This window comes from Ranitomeya variabilis, chromosome 1, assembly GCF_051348905.1.
Source record: "Ranitomeya variabilis isolate aRanVar5 chromosome 1, aRanVar5.hap1, whole genome shotgun sequence".
NCBI lineage: Eukaryota > Metazoa > Chordata > Amphibia > Anura > Dendrobatidae > Ranitomeya > Ranitomeya variabilis.
Genome location: NC_135232.1, coordinates 638,363,425 through 638,376,625, shown reverse-complemented (window position 1 = coordinate 638,376,625; position 13,201 = coordinate 638,363,425). Strand labels below are relative to the sequence as shown.

At 48.7% G+C, this 13,201-nt stretch overlaps 1 protein-coding gene across 4 annotated transcripts in view; it reads left to right on the top strand.

The window, feature by feature from the left end:
• The first annotated feature begins 538 nt into the window (after positions 1 to 538).
• HECTD1 (HECT domain E3 ubiquitin protein ligase 1) overlaps positions 539 to 13,201 on the top strand; it is a 124,034-nt gene continuing 111,371 nt past the window's right edge. For all 4 annotated transcript variants that reach the window (XM_077261035.1, XM_077261023.1, XM_077261027.1 and 1 more), the window contains exon 1: positions 539 to 676. The gene's annotated coding sequence lies outside the window, so the exon portion shown is untranslated. The remainder of the gene's footprint in view (positions 677 to 13,201) is intronic.

Here is a 13,201-nt window from a genome sequence, read left to right as displayed (position 1 = left end):
CCCTCCGCTGTGACATAACGTCCGTCAGTCATTTATGACACCTGTGATTGGCTGCAGCAGTCAGGTGACTAGAGGATGTCACTGGCTGCCCCACTGATGAGGAGACAGTCAGGTACCTGTGGCCTTTTTATTTAATTATACCCTTTAATAATAAGGTTGGAAAAAACACACAAATCTTAGTAAATTACCCCTCTTGCCCTTTCCCCATAACTTTTGGCCCTTCCCAGCCAGACTGCCAGTAACCCCCTGCTTGTGCTGCTGGGGGCTGTTCTGTGCCCACTCATGAGTCACATGTCGCAGGGCTCCTGTTCTGCACGGGGCAATGACTCCTGAATAAGTCGCACAGAGGGATGGAACATCAGGAACTCGAGGAATCCATTGATCTTGTGGTTAGCAGTCTGCGCCGTGGGCGGGGGAAAATGTTGCTTAGTTCTGCAGCCTGTAAAAAGTCATTTGGTTTTAAAATGAGTCGGGCAGGAACTTGAAACCAAAAGTGTTCTGCCGAGTGTGTGGTCCGCCCGCAGCAGCCTGGTGTGTGCTCCGGAGCGCCCTCTACCGACAGTCGGGAGGCAGGCGCCGGAGCGGGCGGAGTCTCGGCCTGAGCCCGTGACACGCTCCGTGTGACTCCGGGGATAGTCCGGAGCAGTGAGGCCCAGACCGGCTCCGTACGGACACGGTAAGCTGCTGAGTGTGTGTGTCTGTGTGCGCCCCGCGCCCCGTCACTGCGCTCCCGCACTGTCATGGTGGTCTCCAGCGACTTGTACAGGAACAGGCCTAAAACTCTAGGCTGTGGACCGGGCCTAACCCTGGGAAGGGGCACACACCGGGGCTGCTGGACAGACAACGGCCATAACCGGATCAGTCAGACCAGGCCTCCGACCCCGATGGCAGATCCAGATCTCACGATGTGGGTTGTGCTGCTCGGGTCGCGTCTGTGCTGCCTGCCCTGTGCTGTGGTGGCCAACATGTCTGCCGATCCAGGGCAGAGGTGGCCACAGGCTGGGCTCGCCACCCCCGCAGGGCTGTCCTGTGCCTGGTATAACATAGGGTATACATATATACAGAGCTGTCCTGTGCCTGATATAACATAGGGTATACATATATACAGAGCTGTCCTGTGCCTGATATAACATAGGGTATACATATATACAGAGCAGTCCTGTGCCTGGTATAACATAGGGGTATACATATATACAGAGCTGTCCTGTGCCTGATATAACATAGGGTATACATATATACAGAGCTGTCCTGTGCCTGATATAACATAGGATATACATATATACAGAGCTGTCCTGTGCCTGATATAACATAGGGTATACATATATACAGAGCTGTCCTGTGCCTGATATAACATAGGGTATACATATATACAGAGCAGTCCTGTGCCTGATATAACATAGGGTATACATATATACAGAGCTGTCCTGTGCCTGGTATAACATAGGGTATACATATATACAGAGCAGTCCTGTGCCTGATATAACATAGGATATACATATATACAGAGCTGTCCTGTGCCTGGTATAACATAGGGGTATACATATATACAGAGCTGTCCTGTGCCTGGTATAACATAGGGTATACATATATACAGAGCTGTCCTGTGCCTGATATAACATAGGGTATACATATATACAGAGCTGTCCTGTGCCTGGTATAACATAGGGTATACATATATACAGAGCAGTCCTGTGCCTGGTATAACATAGGGGTATACATATATACAGAGCTGTCCTGTGCCTGATATAACATAGGGTATACATAAATACAGAGCAGTCCTGTGCCTGGTATAACATAGGGGTATACATATATACAGAGCAGTCCTGTGCCTGATATAACATGGGGGTATACATATATACAGAGCAGTCCTGTGCCTGGTATAACATAGGGGTATACAGAGCTGTCCTGTGCCTGGTATAACATAGGGGTATACATATATACAGAGCTGTCCTGTGCCTGGTATAACATAGGGTATACATATATACAGAGCTGTCCTGTGCCTGGTATAACATAGGGGTATACAGAGCTGTCCTGTGCCTGGTATAACATAGGGGTATACATATATACAGAGCTGTCCTTTGCCTGGTATGACATGAGGGTATACAGAGCTGTCCTGTGCCTGGTATAACATAGGGTATACATATATACAGAGCTGTCCTGTGCCTGGTATAACATAGGGGTATACATATACAGAGCTGTCCTGTGCCTGGTATAACATAGGGTATACATATATACAGAGCTGTCCTGTGCCTGGTATAACATAGGGGTATACAGAGCTGTCCTGTGCCTGGTATAACATAGGGGTATACATATATACAGAGCTGTCCTTTGCCTGGTATGACATGAGGGTATACAGAGCTGTCCTGTGCCTGGTATAACATAGGGTATACATATATACAGAGCTGTCCTGTGCCTGGTATAACATAGGGGTATACATATATACAGAGCTGTCCTGTGCCTGGTATAACATAGGGTATACATATATACAGAGCTGTCCTGTGCCTGGTATAACATAGGGGTATACAGAGCTGTCCTGTGCCTGGTATAACATAGGGGTATACATATATACAAAGCTGTCCTTTGCCTGGTATGACATGAGGGTATACAGAGCTGTCCTGTGCCTGGTATAACATGGGGGAATACATATATACAGAGCTGTCCTGTGCCCGGTATAACATGGGGGAATACATATATACAGAGCAGTCCTGTGCCCGGTATAACATGGGGAATACATATATACAGAGCTGTCCTATGCCCGGTATAACATGGGGTGTATACAGAGCTGTCCTGTGCCTGGTATAACATGGGGTATATTCATATATACAGAGCAGTCCTGTGCCTGGTATAACATGGGGTATATTCATACATACAGAGCTGTCCTGTGCCTGGTATAACATGGGGCATATACATATATACAGAGCAGTCCTGTGCCCGGTATAACATGGGGGTATCCATATATGCAGAGCAGTCCTGTGCCTGGTATAACATGGGGTATATTCATATATACAGAGCAGTCCTGTGCCTGGTATAACATGGGGTATATTCATACGTACAGAGCTGTCCTGTGCCCGGTATAACATGGGGCATATACATATATACAGAGCAGTCCTGTGCCCGGTATAACATGGGGGTATCCATATATGCAGAGCAGTCCTGTGCCCAGTATAACATGGGGTATATACAGAGCTGTCCTGTGCCCCGTATAACATGGGGTATATACAGAGCTGTCCTGTGCCCCGTATAACATGGGGTATATACAGAGCTGTCCTGTGCCCCGTATAACATGGGGTATATACAGAGCTGTCCTGTGCCCCGTATAACATGGGGTATATACATATACACAGAGCTGTCCTGCGTCCGGTATAACATGGGGTATATTCATATATACAGAGCTGTCCTGTGCCAGGTATAGCATGGGGTATATACTAATATACAGAGCTGACCTGTGCCCAGTATAACATGGGATAAATGCAGAACTGACCTGTGCTCGGTATAACATGGGGGAATAAATATATACACAACTGTCCTGTGCCCGGTATAACATGGGGTATATACATATATTCAGAGCTATCCTGTGTCCAATATACATTGGGGTACATACAGAGCTGTCCTGTGCCCTGTATAACATGGGGTATATACAGAGCTGTCCTGTGCCCGGAATAACATGGGGTATACACATAGAAACAGAGCTGTCCTGTGCCCGGTATAACATGGGGTATATACATATATACAGAACTGGCCTATGCCCGGTATAATATGGGGTATATACATATACTAGATGGTGGCCCGATTCTAACGCATCTGGTATTCTAGAATATGTATCTAGTTTAAATATGAAGTAAACGTGACTGAACTACGTGGCACTGTGACTGACAGAACTTGTCCAGTAAACGTGACTGAACTACGTGGCACTGTGACTGACAGAACTTGTCCAGTAAACGTGAGTGAACTACGTGGCACTGTGACTGACAGAACTTGTCCAGTAAACGTGAGTGAACTACGTGGCACTGTGACTGACAGAACTTGTTCAGTAAACGTGAGTGAACTACGTCGTGCTGTGAGTGGCGGTTAAATTCCGCACCAATATCGCTTATTGGTCGCGGCCGGCTGGCGCGACCAATCAGCGACGCGGGATTTCCGTTACAGACAAACAGACAGAATTAGACAATTATATAGTAGACTAGATGGTGGCCCGATTCTAACACATCGGTTATTCTACAATATGTATGTAGTTTATTTATGAAGATTTAAGAATAATGCAATAAATACACAGGATTTTCCGGGTAAAATATATACATTATCAGTGAAGCGGTGTTTAAATCCCGCGCCAATATCGCTGATTTGGCGCGCCCGGCCGATCAGCGAAGCGTGGTTCAAATTCCGCGCCAATTTGCGGCCGGACTGCGCCTGTTGCTGATTGGTCGCGGGCAGCTGGCGAGACCAATCATCGACGCGGGATTTCCGTTACAAACAGACAGAATTAGACGATTATATAGTAGATACCTGATGCGTTAGAATCGGGCCACCATCTAGTATTCATATAAACATTGGTGCTTACATTTATTTTAACCCATTGGACACACTGCCATTGTTTTTCTCCTGTCTTTATTTTAAGAGTCAAAACTTTATTAGTCATCTATCGCTGTATGACAGCTTGTTTTCTACAGGATGACTTGTAGTTTTCAAAGACACCATTTAATTTACCATATGATAAACTTAAATACTGGGAAAATTTTTATTCTCTCCCTTACACACTGTCCTCCATGTTGTTCTCTCCCTCAGAGACTGTCCTCCATGTTGTTCTCTCCCTCACAGACTGTCCTCCATATATTCTCTCCCTCACAGACTGTCCTCCATGTTATTCTCTCCCTCACAGACTGTCCTCCATGTTATTCTCTCCCTCACAGACTGTCCTCCATGTTATTCTCTCCCTCACAGACTGTCCTCCATGTTATTTTTTCCCTCACAGACTGTCCTCCATGTTATTCTCTCCCTCACAGACTGTCCTCCATGTTATTCTCTCCCTCACAGACTGTCCTCCATGTTATTCTCTCCCTCACAGACTGTCCTCCATGTTATTCTCTCCCTCACAGACTGTCCTCCATGTTATTCTCTCCCTCACAGACTGTCCTCCATGTTATTTTTTCCCTCACAGACTGTCCTCCATGTTATTCTCTCCCTCACAGACTGTCCTCCATGTTATTCTCTCCCTCACAGACTGTCCTCCATGTTATTCTCTCCCTCAGACTGTCCTCCATGTTATTCTCTCCCTCACAGACTGTCCTCCATGTTATTCTCTCCCTCACAGACTGTCCTCCATGTTATTCTCTCCCTCACAGACTGTCCTCCATGTTATTCTCTCCCTCACAGACTGTCCTCCATGTTATTCTCTCCCTCACAGACTGTCCTCCATGTTATTCTCTCCCTCACACTGTCCTCCATGTTATTTTTTCCCTCACAGACTGTCCTCCATGTTATTCTCTCCCTCACAGACTGTCCTCCATGTTATTCTCTCCCTCACAGACTGTCCTCCATGTTATTCTCTCCCTCACAGACTGTCCTCCATGTTATTCTCTCCCTCAGACTGTCCTCCATGTTATTCTCTCCCTCAGACTGTCCTCCATGTTATTCTCTCCCTCACAGACTGTCCTCCATGTTATTCTCTCCCTCACAGACTGTCCTCCATGTTATTTTTTCCCTCACAGACTGTCCTCCATGTTATTCTCTCCCTCACAGACTGTCCTCCATGTTATTCTCTCCCTCACAGACTGTCCTCCATGTTATTCTCTCCCTCACAGACTGTCCTCCATGTTATTCTCTCCCTCACAGACTGTCCTCCATGTTATTCTCTCCCTCACAGACTGTCCTCCATGTTATTTTTTCCCTCACAGACTGTCCTCCATGTTATTCTCTCCCTCACAGACTGTCCTCCATGTTATTCTCTCCCTCACAGACTGTCCTCCATGTTATTCTCTCCCTCAGACTGTCCTCCATGTTATTCTCTCCCTCAGACTGTCCTCCATGTTATTCTCTCCCTCACAGACTGTCCTCCATGTTATTCTCTCCCTCACAGACTGTCCTCCATGTTATTCTCTCCCTCACAGACTGTCCTCCATGTTATTTTTTCCCTCACAGACTGTCCTCCATGTTATTTTTTCCCTCACAGAGTGTCCTCCATGTTATTCTCTCCCTCACAGACTGTCCTCCATGTTATTCTCGCCCTCACAGACTGTCCTCCATGTTATTTTTTCCCTCACAGACTGTCCTCCATGTTATTCTCTCCCTCACAGACTGTCCTCCATGTTATTCTCGCCCTCACAGACTGTCCTCCATGTTATTCTCGCCCTCACAGACTGTCCTCCATGTTATTCTCGCCCTCACAGACTGTCCTTCATGTTATTCTCGTTCTAGTATATGTATGTAGTTTATTTATGAACGCTGATTGGTTGAGGCTGGCCGTGCGCAACCAATCAGCGACACGGGATTTCGGTTACAGACAAACAGACCCTTAGACAATTATACATATAGATGCAGAACTGACCTGTGCCCTGTACAACATGGGGTATATACAGACCTATCCTGTGGCCTGTATAACATAGTTTATATACATATATGCAGGACTGTCCTGTGGCCGGTATAACATGGGGTATACCTGTATACAGAGCTGTACTGTGCCCGGCCTCTCTTGGTATAACATGGGATATACAGATCTGTCCTGTGCTTGTCCTATCCTGGTATAACATGGGGTATACCTGTATACAGATCTGTCCTGTGCCCGGCCTCTCTTGGTATAACATGGGATGTACAAATCTGTCCTATGCCTGGCCTCCCCCGCTATAACATGGGTTATACCTGTATACAGATCTGTCCTGTGCCCAAGCCTCCCCCCGCTATAACATGAGATATACCTGTATACAGATCTGTCCTGTGCCCATCCTCTCCCTGTATTACATGGGGTATACAGATCTGTCCTGTGCCCAGCCTCTCACTGTATAACATGGGATATACAGATCTGTTCTGTGCCTGGCCTCCCCTGGTATAACATGGGGTATACAGATCTGTCCTGTGCCCGGCCTCTCCCTGTATTACATGGGGTATACAGATCTGTCCTGTGCCCGGCCTCTCCCTGTATTACATGGGGTATACAGATCTGTCCTGTGCCTGGCCTCTCCCTGTATAACATGGGATATACAGATCTGTCCTGTGCCCGGCCTCTCCCTGTATAACATGGGATATACAGATCTGTCCTGTGCCCGGCCTCTCCCTGTATAACATGGGATATACAGATCTGTCCTGAGCCCGGCCTCCCCCTGCTATAACATGGGATATACCTGTATACAGATCTGTCCTGTGCCCAAGCCTCCCCCGCTATAGCATGGGATATACCTGTATACAGATCTGTCCTGTGCCCAAGCCTCCCCCGCTATAACATGAGATATACCTGTATACAGATCTGTTCTGTGCCTGGCCTCCCCTGGTATAACATGGGGTATACCTGTTGTGACAAAACACTCCGGGATCGCCTTTGCTGGGGTCAAAGGTCACGTGGTTTGTGCATTGAACTCTGAGGCGACAGCAGGTTTCCAAGTTGACTGACCTCAGGTCAGGTTTATTAAAGTGAAAGCAAATACAGAAAACAAAACATAAAAATAAATCCTGGCCTGTCCGGCGCTAACTAAACAAATACGTTGCTATCTAACAACTGGGGGGGCTTCTCCCTCCCAGCTAACATTACACAGATCATGAGCACAGCTCTCACTCACGTTTGTCTCACACAGACAGGCATTCTGTGTGCCCCAGGCTGACACCTGAAACCTCCAGCTGGTCAGCCTTTACTTTATTCCTGCACTTATTAACCCCTCGGTATCCTGAAGATACTGAGCGGCCTAATTCACATAGGACAAATACCTGGGCGAGATATACCTGCCCCCGACTACCAGACCGACATGACTCTTACATATCCTCCCCCCCTGCTCAGACCACTCAGGTCGAGCAAGAATACTCTCGAAACAGTGTACTTGGGACAGGGCATCAGCGTTCCCCATCTGCACCCCGGGGCGGTGCTCCACCGTGAAAGAGTAAGCCTGCAGGGCAAGGAACCACCGGGTTACCCGACTATTACGGTCCTTGTGGAGATGCATCCACTTGAGAGGGGCATGGTCCGTGACCAGCCTAAACTTCCTACCTGCCAGGTAATATTTGAGGGAGTCGAGAGCCCATTTGATGGCTAGGCACTCTTTTTCAATCACGGCATACCTCTGCTCATGTACATTCAGTTTCCGACTGAGGTAGAGGACCGGGTGTTCGACTCCGTCCCTTACCTGGGAAAGTACAGCTCCGACACCAGTATCAGAAGCATCAGTTTGCACCACAAACTCGCTGCTGAAATCAGGAGTCACTAGTACGGGCTGAGAGCACAAAGCCAGTTTCAGACTGTGGAAGGCCTCTTCAGCCGCTGAGGTCCATTTTACCATGACGGAATCCCTCCCTTTGGTAAGATCCGTCAAGGGGGTAGCCATGGCTGCAAAGTTGGGTATGAACCGGCGATAATAGCTGGCAATGCCCAGGAAAGCTTGAACTTGTTTCTTGTTCACTGGTTGCGGCCAGCCCTGAATTGCCTGTATTTTGTCGATCTGGGGTTTAACCACTCCTCTGCCAATCACGTAGCCCAAGTATCTGGCTTCTTCAAGGCCGATGTGACATTTCTTGGGGTTCGCCGTTAAGCCTGCGTCTCTCAGGTCATCAATCACCGCCTGTACCTTCCGGAGGTGAGCTTCCCAGTCCACGCTGTAAATTATGATGTTGTCTAGGTAGGCAGAAGCGTACTGCCTGTGGGGCCTCAAGACTCGATCCATCAATCTCTGGAACGTTGCTGGGGCTCCGTGAAGTCCAAACGGCATGTAGATATACTGGAACAGCCCTTCCGGTGTAGCAAATGCCGTCTTCTCTCTGGCCGCCTCGGCCAGAGGGATCTGCCAGTACCCCTTTGTTAGATCCAGGGTCGTAATGTATTGGGCTTTACCCAGCCGATCGATCAACTCATCGACCCGGGGCATAGGGTAGGCATCAAATTTAGAAACCGCATTCAGTTTCCTAAAGTCATTGCAAAATCGTATAGAGCCATCCGGCTTAGGTATCAACACGATTGGACTGGACCAGGCGCTGTGCGACTCTTCAATGACTCCTAAGTCCAACATTTCCTTTCCCTCCCGGGAGACGGCTTCACGGCGTGCTTCCGGAATCCGGTACGGCTTCACATGAACTGTGACACCAGGCTCTGTGACAATCTCATGTTTCACTAGCCTAGTCTGGCCAGGTTTTTCCGAGAAAAACTGTTGGTTCTGTAACAAAAACTGCTTAACCTCAGATTTTTGTCGTTCAGAGAGAGTCTCGGCAATCTGCACCTCCGGTACGGTAGGTGAGCAAACCGGACGGGGCAGATCCGCTGTTAGGGCAGCGCGGTCTTTCCAGGGTTTTATCAGATTCACATGATAAATCTGTTCTGGTTTTCTCTTACCAGGCTGGTGCACTTTATAGTTCACTTCTCCAACTTGGGCCATGACCTCAAAGGGGCCCTGCCATTTCGCCAGAAATTTACTATCCACCGTAGGGATTAGGATCAACACCCTATCCCCGGGTGCAAACGTACGGACCTTGGCGCCTCTATCATAACTTAGCCTCTGGGCTCCCTGGGCCTGTAACATATGTTCCCTAACAATGGGCATGACAGCAGCAATACGGTCCTGCATTTGCGTTACATGGTCTATCACCGTTTTAAAGGGAGTGACTTGACCTTCCCAGGTTTCTTTTGCGACGTCCAACAGTCCACGGGGACGACGGGCGTATAACAGCTCGAAAGGCGAGAACCCTGTGGAAGACTGGGGAACTTCCCTAATGGCAAACAGCAAATAGGGTAACAAGTAATCCCAGTTCTTCCCATCTTTGTCTATCGCCTTCCGGAGCATCTGTTTTAAGGTTTTATTGAACCGCTCAACCAACCCATCTGTTTGAGGGTGATAGACAGATGTACGCAACGGATCTATTTGTAAGAGTCTGCAGAGCTCCTTCATTACCCTCGACATAAAGGGAGTCCCCTGGTCGGTGAGTATCTGTTTTGGAATTCCCACCCGACTAAACACTTGCACCAATTCTTTGGCGATCGTTTTGGTAGCAGTGTTACGCAAAGGGATGGCTTCCGGGTAGCGAGTGGCATAGTCCATGATGACGAGGATATGTTGGTGCCCACGTGCGGACCGGGGAAGGGGCCCAACCAAATCCATCCCAATTCTCTCAAAAGGGACCCCAATGATAGGGAGGGGTACCAAAGGACTACAGTACCGAGGTTTAGGTGCCGAGATTTGGCACTCTGGACTGGACTCACAATAGTTACGCACATCATTGTGTATTCCAGGCCACACAAAACAATGCAATATTCTTTCTGTGTTTTTTTGTACCCCCAGATGTCCCCCCATTATATGTCCGTGGGCCAGGTCCAGTACCTTCCGCCGATAAGGTTTGGGTACCACTAACTGCTGCACAGTGTCTTCCCCTTTTTTTTCTACCTGGTAGAGTAAATCATTTTCAAGAATCATGTACGGGTACGCTAGCCTAGTGTCAGGTTCTACGGGTACGCTATCTACCATTTTTACATTTTTCCTAGCCTGAGTCAGGGTAGGATCTTTCATTTGTTCGCTGTGGATGTCATCCAACTGGACTCCCAAATCTGGTAGGCAGGGTGCGGGATGGCTGTCTGCCTCCGCCTCTCGCTGAGTTTCCTCAGTTTCCCCCGCCATAACTGAGAAGGGGTACTGAAGGTTAGATTCACTAATCTCCCCAGCAGCATGTTCCTGTGGGGTCTCCTCCAGGAGCTTGGGACCTCCAGGTAACATGGGAGAAGATTCACGGTCACAGCTACCGTGAAGGAGCAACTGATTCTCCCACAACTGCCAGAAAAGAGGAAAATCCCTGCCCAAGATTATATCCTGTAACAATGCGGGAACAAGTCCCACTTTGTGTTGCACAGACCCATAGGGAGTGGAGATACATATGACCGCTGTAGGATATGAGCAGGTGTCACCATGCACACACGTTACAGAAAACTTGTCAGACGGACTAGTTGGACGTGCTATCAGACTGGCTTTCACTAGAGTCACCACACTTCCAGAGTCTAGTAATGCCACAACATTTTTCCCATCTACAGACAATTCACACAGATGTTTTACTGTATCATTTTGACCCGCATTCACACTTGCTAGCCGTGTAACCAAAGACATGCGTTTCTTAGAGTCCGTAACGTCGCACTGCATGGGTTCAGTGGTAACAGGACAGTTCGCAGAAACATGGCCCTTCTCATGGCAACGGAAACACCTAACAAGCCCCCTATTGAAACCAGAGTCCGACACCCTTGATCTCGGGGTGCGAGCAGTCCCGTGTTCCTCCCCCACAGTTTTTGGCAATTTTCCTTCCCCCGCAGTCCCTGGAACAGTCTTACCGGTTCCACGAGGAGGAGGTACAGTTCGGGTAGTAGCTGTATCATCAGGAAGTCCTTCCGCCACGGAATAACGCTCCACCAAGTCCACCAGTTGATCCGCTGTCGCGGGATTTCCTTGGCTCACCCATTTTTTTCAGCGCCGGTGGTAGTACTCTCAGGTACTTGTCCAGAACGACCCGCTGGATTATCTCCGGAGTTGTCAGTACCTCGGGTTGCAGCCATTTCTTTATCAAGTAGATCAGGTCGAACATCTGCGATCACGGCGATTTATCTTGCTGATAGGTCCACTGATGTACCCTCTGTGCACGGACAGCCTTCTCTCACCCAGCCGGGCCAGGATCTCAACTTTCAGCTTCTCAAAGTCTTGTGCGACTTCCGGGTCTAAGTCACGGTAAGCTTTTTGGGCCTCGCCGGAGAGAAACGGAGCAATCAAATCGGCCCATCGTGCCTTCGGCCGCTTCTCCCTCAATGCCGTCCGCTCAAACGTTGTCAGGTACGCCTCGACGTCATCTTCCGCGGTCAGCTTTTGCCAGTATCGACTCACATGGATCCTCCTGGACTCTGCTTCCGGGTCAACCTCAGGCATGCTCACCAAGCGTTGCACCACCTGTTGGAGAAGCTGGCGGTCCGCAGCCGTCATGTCCAGTAACTCCTTCAGCTGTGCGGCCATCAAGCGATTAGCTTCCTGCTGTGTGGCAGTGGCCTGCACTAGGGCTTTCACCACGTCTTCCATACTGTCCCCTGTGCCACGTGTTGCCCGCAATTCTCCACCACAATGTGACAAAACACTCCGGGATCGCCTTTGCTGGGGTCAAAGATCACGTGGTTTGTGCATTGAACTCTGAGGCGACAGCAGGTTTCCAAGTTGACTGACCTCAGGTCAGGTTTATTAAAGTGAAAGCAAATACAGAAAACAAAACATAAAAATAAATCCTGGCCTGTCCGGCGCTAACTAAACAAATACGTTGCTATCTAACAACTGGGGGGGCTTCTCCCTCCCAGCTAACATTACACAGATCATGAGCACAGCTCTCACTCACGTTTGTCTCACACAGACAGGCATTCTGTGTGCCCCAGGCTGACACCTGAAACCTCCAGCTGGTCAGCCTTTATTCCTGCACTTAACCCCTCGGTATCCTGAAGATACTGAGCGGCCTAATTCACATAGGACAAATACCTGGGCGAGATATACCTGCCCCCGACTACCAGACCGACATGACTCTTACACTGTATACAGATCTGTCCTATGCCCGGCCTCCTCCGCTATAACATGGGGTATACCTGTATACAGATGTGTCCTGTGCCCTGGCCTCCCCCAGTGTAATGGGATATAGAGAGATCTGGCCTCCTCCCCTGGTATAACATGAGATATACCTGTATACAGAGCTGTCCTGTGCCCAGGCCTCCCCCAGTATAATGGGATGTAGACAGATCTGGCCTCCCCCACTATAACATGGGATATATCTGTTTACAGATCTGTCCTGTGCCCACGCCTCCCCGGGTATAACATGGGATATTTGTGTACAGATCTGCCGTGATGATCTCAGGGACATTATAATATTGGTGGTACTTCTGCCATTATGATCAGTGGTCAGACACCACGGTGTGTAACATGAAGAACGTAGATGAATAGCATGAGCTGATATCCCGTGTGATCAGTCGTCTATGACCAACAGCATCATACACATACACCACGGCCTGTGCGTGTGC